The following is a 9,780-nucleotide window of genomic DNA, read 5'->3' as shown; positions in this document are numbered from 1 at the left end:
GCATGAAATGTTAAACTATAAATAACTCAATTTTCACTTGTGCTCAAGAAACTTGCACAGCTTTCTATATAGGAAGCCACTAGGGTTCCAGGTTTTTTACCAATGACCAAATGTAGTAACAAGTCTGAGAATTTCACAGAATGGCACTGTAGCACTAGGTGTTTGATTTATTTTTTTTTTTAAATTAGGGACTGTAGTTTCAAAAATATGGTTTCTCATCTATTTTCTTGTAAGTGTATAGGTTTTCTACTCAAAGCCTTGGTGTTGCCTCTTCCTGCCTTGCAGTCAGAATACACATTTTGTATCTTGAGTTTTCTGACTTTAAACAGATCACAAGACTTATAAACGACACAAAAATCTAACAAAGCTTCACTTACCAACATTTTTAAGTTTTTAAGCTTTTTCTATATTTTAGGAAGGATGTGCAGGCAAACCAGAAGGGGTAGCAATAAGTAAATAAATAATAAAATTTTAATGAAATAATAACAAAAATAAATAAAATAGTTTTGAGCAGTATTGAGAGCTTAATACCTGCAAGTTCTGGACATGACCAGCCCTTGTTGTGCTCAGACTCTTGGTTATGATACGGAATGATCTTTCTCTCTGACTGTTGCTATGCAACACTTTCATCCAGCTTTATTAGTAAAATGCAGGTTATCATGTCAACGATGTACATTGGAAGCTAATTTATCTTTATCTCTTCTCCTTGCAATTAGTTTTTTTCATTTTTAAGTGTGGAGTGGCTTTCTGGATGCTTCCAACTAACAGCAGATATTGCTTAAGGAAGAAGCGGAACTCACTGGATCCATCTGTCATCATTGCTTGCCCAAATGTTTCTCTGGGGATGTTTCTGTTACTGGTGTTTCCACGAAAGGATGCTGATGGCTGGCTGCACAATTTCCTAGGAAGTCCCCTTGGCTGCTTTTCATCTAGTCCCTTTCTTCCAACATGTTCAACTTTGGTGGTCTACAAGGAGACTCCTCCACTTGGAAGAGTGATTGAGCTCACTTGAGACAGTCATGCAATCACGCCATGCCAAAGTACATTTTAAAACTGAGGAATGTTGGCAAGAGAAAATTCTGTGTAAGCTATGATTAAGACACTAACAGGATCATTTATTACCCAGTTTTCTATCACAGCAACCAAGATCATAGGTTATGTCTTTTATTCCCCTATGAAAATCTTATCAAGTTGAGTCATAGTTCACAGTCTCTGTGGGACTCCCTCTTACGTGGGTTTTTCAAGAACTTGCAAATGTACTTTATTCAGCTCAGCTGTCTAAGACTCCTCCATGTTCACCACTTAAATCATTTCTGTGCAAGCAAATCTGGATTTTGTTGCTTACTGTTTGTTTTGGAGCCACAAGAAACTGATTTATCTTTGAAAAGCTTAATTTAATTTCAAATTAATTTAAAATATGCCATAGATAAGAGCTGTTCTGATTTAATTTTTTTTCCCTTTTGGTTTCAAGTATTGTCGTTTTTGCATTTTACTTGAACAACACGAGATTATACGAAATATAATATGAAATATGAAAATATATATTGAGTCCTATTGTCACAAGAGCAATTTGCTTTCACTGTGCAATTACTGCCAAGAAGCCACTGTGAGAACTGACTACTGCAACTAAGCAAAACTGTCCCTGCAGAGCGGTGCATGCAGTTGCCTGTGATCTGAGCTATCAGATGGACATAAGCCAGACTGGCCTGGATTTTAGGTAGCTGCATTAACCAAAAGCTCAGAGATATGTTGATAAATCCTGCAGAGAGAGGGGTTATGATAAATGAGCACACAGTGTCAGATCACTGTGGTTTCAGTTTTTGTATCAGTGTTGTCCTGCATCCTGGTAGCTTAAAGTGTAAGAGTGGGCAAGCACCTCTCCACATGCATCCATGCTAACATAAGCCCTGAGGTCCTTTAATACTCCAGAGAGGGTATCAGTGCCAAAATGCTGTCTTCCTGGGGTTCTCGACTTTCCCTTCTGGTTTTTCTGTTAGATGAAATTTCACCCCTGGTCTGATGTAGAATGTCCAGATGTCTATAGCTCAGTTTGGACAGTCAAGACTGACAGCTCTTACATTGTTGATGGGAGAGCAGCATCTGGAAGAAGAGTAGCTGTCTCCTATTGAAAATAAATTTCTTCAAGAAAATCAACCACTTATTCAGAAGCCTAAGCTCAGGCTTCCTTGGCCCTCCTGAGGTGCAGGAAAGCACCTCATCTTTTGAATCTGTTTTGTACCCTGGTGTATAACAAAAGACTGGGATGTGTCACACTCAGCCATATCTCAGCTCATGCAGACTGGGATTTCATAGATGATAGATACAGTTTTGTAGGATGGGAAGACATGCTAGGCAAGTTAGGATGAGCCAGCTTTGGGAACAGCAGCCAATTCCTGAACCACTGGCTATATCCTGTTTGTGGGAATGCTCAGCCCCACGCTGTTTCTGATGCCTCTAGCAGGAGCTGTGTTACTCCTGCCACGGTCAGCTGGTACCACATCTCTTTCTTCTGCCCTAGCAGACCTGTTAGTTCCTCTGAAAGGTAAAAGGGAGGAGACAATGCTCATGAGCACCCTATCCCAGCTCTGCAGACCCCCCAGAGACTAAGGTGCAAAAAGGACAGCACAACACATTTTAAAAAAATGTGGGGAGGTCACAAATAAAAGTGAAAGCTGAGGGAATAGAGTGTTGGATGATCCTACTAATACAGTCCATGGACCTTGGGGCTAACCAACACCCATAAAAATCTCTGTATTGCCTCTTGGGAGCCTTCATTTGCCACTGTGAGATGCACTGAGAGACATGGCAAAGTGATGTTAATCAGTCCACAGCAACAGAACACCAGGGAAGGTCTTTCCAAAGCTACAAAGCTGTGCCACGAGATCCTACACTAGCTTTTGATCTCATTTTTATCCTATTTTAACATGCAAAGCTGAGAGATGCTTACCCACAGTAGCAAAGGGGAAGTCAGACAACAGTGAAGAGCCATCATTTATACAACCCAACCCATAAAGAGAAATGAAAGAGGCAGCAAAAGACCAAAAAAGAAGAAGTGCACACCCGAGAGCCTATACTCAGAATGCCAGTACTAATGATAACATTGGCCACCTGAAAGGACAGGAAAATCCAGACATCCACCTACTCAAGTCTTCATATCATGTAGCATATGACTCACTTAGGATGGAGAAAATATCTAGAGCCATCTGAAGGGCAAAGAAAAGAATCTAATCATCAAAACCATTCAAACTCCTCCAGAACAAAGATTTTAAAAAGGTAAAGAAGACCCACCACAAGCACACCACAAGGGTGAAGTGGATGATGCTATCAAATTTTAAGGCATTTAGCCAAATTCTACAATCAGAATTTCATCCTGCCTTGTCCTGCAAGTTGTTCTTCATGTGGAGATCACTCTGACTTTGTCCTTTGAGGATCAGGGGCCCAGGAAGCAACTGGAATCCACACACCCTGATGTATGCCCTCTTTGCATGTTTCATCTACTCCTCTACTCAGCTTGTGCATTGAAACCCACAGCACCTTATAACAATTCCCTCCTATGCCACAGGGATATTTGGGTTCCATGTGCATTGGCAGATAATCAGAGGATGAATAAATTCTGGCCAAGAACTTAAGAAGGAGGTGTCTCTTGGCTGGGCTTTTGAATCTGCATGGAGACAAATGGATAAATGATCAAGTGTGCTGATCCTTTTCAAACTGCCATGAAAATCACTCAGACTTCACCAGTCTGAGTATTAACAGCTTTTTGTCCAGGCACAGATACCTTTTGGCACTGGCACATCATTGTAATGTTGCTGGATGTGCTCATCAAAAAGCTGAGTATATAATCATAGAATCATGGAATCATAGAATTGGCTGGGTTGGAAGGGACCTCAGAGATCATCAAGTCCAACCCTTGATCCACTACCGCTGCAGTTACCAGACCATGGCACCGAGTGCCACATCCAGTCTCTTTTTAAATATCTCCAGGGACGGAGAATCCACCACTTCCCTGGGCAGCCCATTCCAATGTCTGATCACCCTCTCGGTAAAGAAATTCTTTCTAATGTCCAACCTAAACCTCCCCCGGCACAACTTAAGACCGTGCCCTCTTGTCTTGCTGAGAGTTGCCTGGGAAAAGAGACCAACCCCCCCCTGGCTACACCCTCCTTTCAGGGAGTTGTAGAGAGTGATGAGGTCTCCCCTGAGCCTCCTCTTCTCCAGGCTGAACAGCCCCAGCTCCCTCAGCCTCTCCGCATAGGATCTGTGCTCGAGTCCCTTCACCAGCCCAGTTGCCCTCCTTTGGACCTGCTCCAGGACCTCGATATCCTTCCTGAACTGAGGGGCCCAGAACTGGACACAGGACTCGAGGTGTGGCCTCCCCAGGGCTGAGTACAGGGGAAGAATCATTTTGGGAGAATCCCTTTTAACTGAAGGGGAAGGTTTACAATGAAGACTCAACAATCAGAAAAGCTTTAGGAACACATGAATGTAGTCTGCATATCCTTGGGCACAACAGCATATTTGATGGTCAGCACTCTGTTTGGGCCCATTCATTTATTATTTCTTCCTCCTCTCTCTGTCTTTCTAAAGTACCAGTGGATTGCTTATACAGACAAGAGTGGTTTTGCACCCCTCTTCCAGCAGAAAAATCAACACACAGAATTTCCAATGTAATAACTGGGTATCCAGCATGGTTCTGTGGGTAACACACTACAGTACCATGTCAGCAGTCTGGTTTTTCTACAAGAGTATAACTGAGGGAAGTCCTGTGTTACAAAGATCCAGTGCTGCTGAATAAGTGTGGAATATGAGGAAAATAAGTATCAAACACTTTGCTGTCACACCAGAATACCTCCCAGCTATACCAGAAACTGTGCCAGGCTGCAAAACACTGAGGAGGCTGCAGGAAGCAAAAGAGGGCTGCCTTGCTGCTCTCTCAGGGAATGAGTCTGGAAAGTCTGGACCGTAATAGGAAGGCACCTAACAAATACATGGCTGGAGGGGAGCAGTCCCCTTCACTGACAGTACTGTCATGCACTAAGCTAACCTGATGCTGAAGTCTTCTGCTGCCTTGGCCCTTGTGGTGGGATTGAGCCCTTTGTGCTGTATTTCCCAAGCTCCCCATGTTCCAGTGTACAGAACCACACGGGACAGGGCACAAGGACACTGCATTAGGTCAAGTAACAGTGCTCTGTTACTCAGCACGGGGAGCTGCTCTCACTATACTCCAGTATACAACTCCCATTTCTAGCCAGCCTTCTCTGGGTGCCCTCACCTTTTATGGATCACATCTATGTCCTGGAAACGACTAATTACATTATCCCAGATCAGACCAGCCTATTCAGTCTGGTTCCAGGAACACAGTGCGAGAGAGGGACTATGATCCAGTAATTGTGTGACACTTATGTAGCAGTAGGAAAATGTGAAGAGGCCATCAGATGAATAGGGCTGATGTTCACTGCATGGAACTTCCCAGGTATGTATCCACAGCAACAGTTCACATCTTAGTTCACAGAGATACTGCAGCTAGCACTAATGCCAGCAAAATACTTCATAATTTTTTTTATTAGAGGAAATTGGAACTAAAATCACAGTGTCATGGCTTTTATCATGGCAAAGCTGAAAGCAGGCTTTCCTTGGGGTACTGTGTACCATAAATGATGAACCTGATCAGAAGGTGATAGCCCTCTCTCTGAGAAAGTAACTTATGAATCATAACATTTAGTTCATAAAATGTAAAATTCTTGAAGAAACGAAGGACATTTTTACTCAATGGGTTAACAAAACCTATATGACATATCTTGGATCTTAATATAGGTGTATGATCACATGAGTGATTAAGTGAACAGAAAACAGAGGTAAAACAAATAATAAAACAATAAATTTACCACTGTTTATCTAGAACATAAAGTAATTAAGTAAAAAGGAATGAGGGTTCACTGAAAATAAATCTTGTAGACAATCTTAAACATTAAGACCTCAATACATCATAGCTACTCAGTTTTCTTCATGCTGAAGCTTCATAATGCCATAAATAACACATTGGAAACAAGGCCCTTCAGTGACTTCAAGCTGGCATGGACAACGAGGCAGAGGGCTGGAGCCCTGAGTCACTTGTCCTTGCTGCAGGGCTGCCTCCAGCACCAAGGTGCAGCCTAGTACCAGAACTGCAAAGTACTGGCAAGGAAAAGACAGACACACCAGAAGATCCACAGGGTGGTAAACCCAGTTTTAGGGTGCTCAGAAATGTAACCAAGTGATGCAAAGCACTGAAGTGATGCAAACTCACTTTGGGCAGCTCAAGCTTATTGAAACTGTCTTCTGAAAAGACAGCATTTCCCTGACAGACTCGGTGCTGGTATGTGCATCATTTCTGTGCAATCCATCATAATGTCAAGGCTAATGAGACAAATTAAGGAACAGCAGCAAGAGTTATCTGGAGGAGTGGTTTTATACAGAAAGGTTAAAAGAGCTTAATAGATCTAGATTTGTTAGAGCAGAGGTAGATGGAAGCATGTTGCCAGCTAGAAAACGCTTAGGTAATGCAATCCTTAAGGATGGGGAGAAAATACTGTGGCTTATACATATGGGAACAAGTAGGAGTAAATGAAAAGAGGGTAGGGAAAGAGTAAGTGTCAGAAAATCTTGTTGGTATTGGAGAGCTTGTGCAAATTTTTCAGAGGAAGTGGTAGGAATTATTTTATTTAATTTATTTTTAAAAGAACTTGAAAAATACTAATAAGCAAGCCATCAGGATTAAGTCTGTACTAGCAGGAAAGCTACCAAAAGCCACCTCTCTCCCCATTTCTTTTTGTTTGGTTTATTTTCAGCCATTGTCAACATTTGGTAAAAGCAAAGAGGAAGTGACCTGGGGCACACTGCTGACAGAAATCCCAGTGCCAATTTAAGAGACTGTATTTCCCACTGTGAGTTCCTGTCCTGCCAGCAAAACCTGTGAAAGGGACCCCACAGACATTTCTCGTTTATTAAAGTGCAGTATCACCTGGATTTGATCTGTGTCCCCCAGAAGAGGCAACCCACTGCAGGAAAGACGAGGCGGTTCAAACATTTGATTATGGCTTTTGGAGTCTGACAGATAACCTCTAATGAGTACCAGCAGCTGAAGAGATTATTGCTTCTAATTAAATTCTCTGCCTCTCTCCCAGAGGTTTCTGCCTCCGTAGCAAAGGTGGCAGGACAAAAACCACAACTGTATTTTAGCAGTTCTGGTTCCTTGCCCAGAAAAAAACATGTATATTACCAGTGAACTTCCCTGACAGCTGGAAGCTGACACGTGGGTGTGCATAGGAGAAATACTTCAAACTATCATAGGTCAGTAAATGTTGCAGTCTTTAACTAAATTTACTCTGGTTTAGAAATCACACTAACAAAGATGCCAATAGCTAAAGAATTTGGGGCATGGCCCCACTTTCAACGTGTTTTCCAGTAGAAGAGGGCATTTCTTCAACTGACAATTCAGCTATTGAAATTTGTTATCTGAGTATTCATGCAATTTTTATCAACAAAAGCACATTTCCAAAAGAACTATATTCTATGTCTTGTCAGAGCTTATTGTAAGTTGAGGGTTTTTTTAGTATAGAATTTTAATTTTTTAAAAATGTTCAATAAGCTGTAGCAATACTGTATCCAATACAGTATCCAAATGTTAATATTTATACACACTGCATGCATAAACCAAGCAAGCTGAAGAGTCTCAAACATGTATGAAATAATACAACCCAGATTAATTCAGAAATAAATTAACAGAATGCTTTTTACTTTATCATTTACAGACATTGAACCATATTGTATTGTTTTTTCTCGCACAGAAAACAGTGGGAGTTCTGGACAAAGATGAAAGGAAGAATATGTACTGAGAGTTATTTGTTTCCTACACATCTAATAATATCTTTTGAAAATGATAGTCTGTATATAGAACAATTAAAAACTGCCCATATCTTAATGCTGTAAGGTTTAAAATTCATACCACAATGGTAGGACTCACAGTCGTTCTCTCTCTCTCTCTTTTTTTTTTTTTTTTTTTAATAAGAGTTGGCATTTCCATTTTTACATGAAGGCAGATTTTGCTATCCCTACATCTTGGTTTCACTACAGTTCCCATTCATTTAAGTGGGTAGGATGTTCTACAGCATGAATTAGAGCAATGAAGTCTGGCTGCTCAGTTGTGCAAGAGAGGATGTGAAATATGAGAAAATAGCCGACTTCTTTTTCCAGAAAAGTAATGCGTACACAGCAGCAGCCTAGTTAAGAAGGTAAAATCAAGATCATACAGGGTCTATTGTAACAAAGCAGCAGCACTGCTGTGTGTCTTTATGAATTCTTTAGATTTGATTGTGCTCTTTAATGCACATTCCTATCCCCCACATAAGTCAACATGCGGGCTTTTGCTCACAGCAGTGATCAGGCTTTACCTTTACCGTGGCTTGGGTGGTTCTGAGAATGGTGAACAGACTCAGGTTCCTAAGTCACCAATTCATGAATGTCTAAAGATTATGCAAGCTTGAAAGATTAGTAAATACACAGAATACAAAGAATATACAGAAACCTTTAATTTAACTCCTCACATATCTCTGGCAATGACCACTGGTGATTGGGAAGACATTTACCCTATGCTTCTAACTTTCCATTTCCCCCCTGAAAATAAACCTAGTTCATATTATGGCCATAGTTGAAAACAGTGTGGGGTATTTCAAGGTGTCTTGGAGTGTTCTTACAATAAAGAACCATTTATGTTATGATTGAATGTAGGAGCCATAAATAAATACTACTATCTTTAGTTAAGCTGTACATTAGTCAGTCCCTTAGAGACTCTGCATCTATTACACTACCCAAATCTATCATGCTTTTTAGACAGCTGAAATTTAACCATGTGTCCAACCATTTAAAACCCAATGTTGATCACACAGGGAAAAGAAGGACTAAGGAACCAAGCACAGGCTTATACACCTTTTTACTCCAAAAAGCCAATCCAGTTCATTAGTGAACGGGACTATTTGGAGCACAGACTCTTTTCTCTGCCACTTTATCCACGATGACTTTATGCCACCCAAGATGGCAGCACCAGTCCTGTTCTTGGACCCAGCTACGGCTGCTGTTCGCATCTCTTGGAGTGCAGCCTCGCCACTGAGCACGCTTGGTACCACAGCTCCTTCCGGTACCGGGCGGACCTGCCCCGTTGTGCCAGGGAAACACCGCACGCCTTTCGCGAAGGCCCCACGGCCACCCGTGTGTCTGAAACGGGTGATGACGGCGATCTGTCTTTCCTCAGGAGCGGCGGGCGTCTGCTATCACGCCCTTGCCTTCACACAGGGCCTCACACTACGCCCCAGGCATGCAATACCTCACTGGTCTCCGGTTTTATTAGTGGCGACGATACTGCGTGGACAAGCCCGGTCCGGTCCGGCCCGGCCCAGCATGGCGGGGGGGCGGATTCCCGCACTGACAGGGCTACGAACAACCCTGCCCGCAGCCTCCAGCGCCTTCAGCAGCGCGGCCGCGGGGCGGGAAGCTAAGACATGTGAAAAAGGACACAAACACGGGAGAGAACCGCCCCCAAGCACCACTTGCCGCCGCCAACCCCGCCGCATGGACACCCGCACCCCGCAATGCCGCGGACACGGACAAGGACCGCCCCCCGCCGCCATCTTGAGTGTGGGCAGGAGAAGCCCCGGTACCCTCCACGGGGAAACAATGAGAGGGACAACTCAGCCCTTCGAGAGACGGGGAGAAAGGAGCGCTAAAGAGGCGGAGTGACCCCACCGA

The sequence above is a fragment of the Heliangelus exortis genome, chromosome 1 (genome assembly GCF_036169615.1).
Source record: "Heliangelus exortis chromosome 1, bHelExo1.hap1, whole genome shotgun sequence".
In the NCBI taxonomy this organism is placed as follows: Eukaryota; Metazoa; Chordata; class Aves; order Apodiformes; family Trochilidae; genus Heliangelus; species Heliangelus exortis.
The sequence above is the reverse complement of the archived record's forward strand: the minus strand, read 5'-3'. Positions refer to the sequence as shown.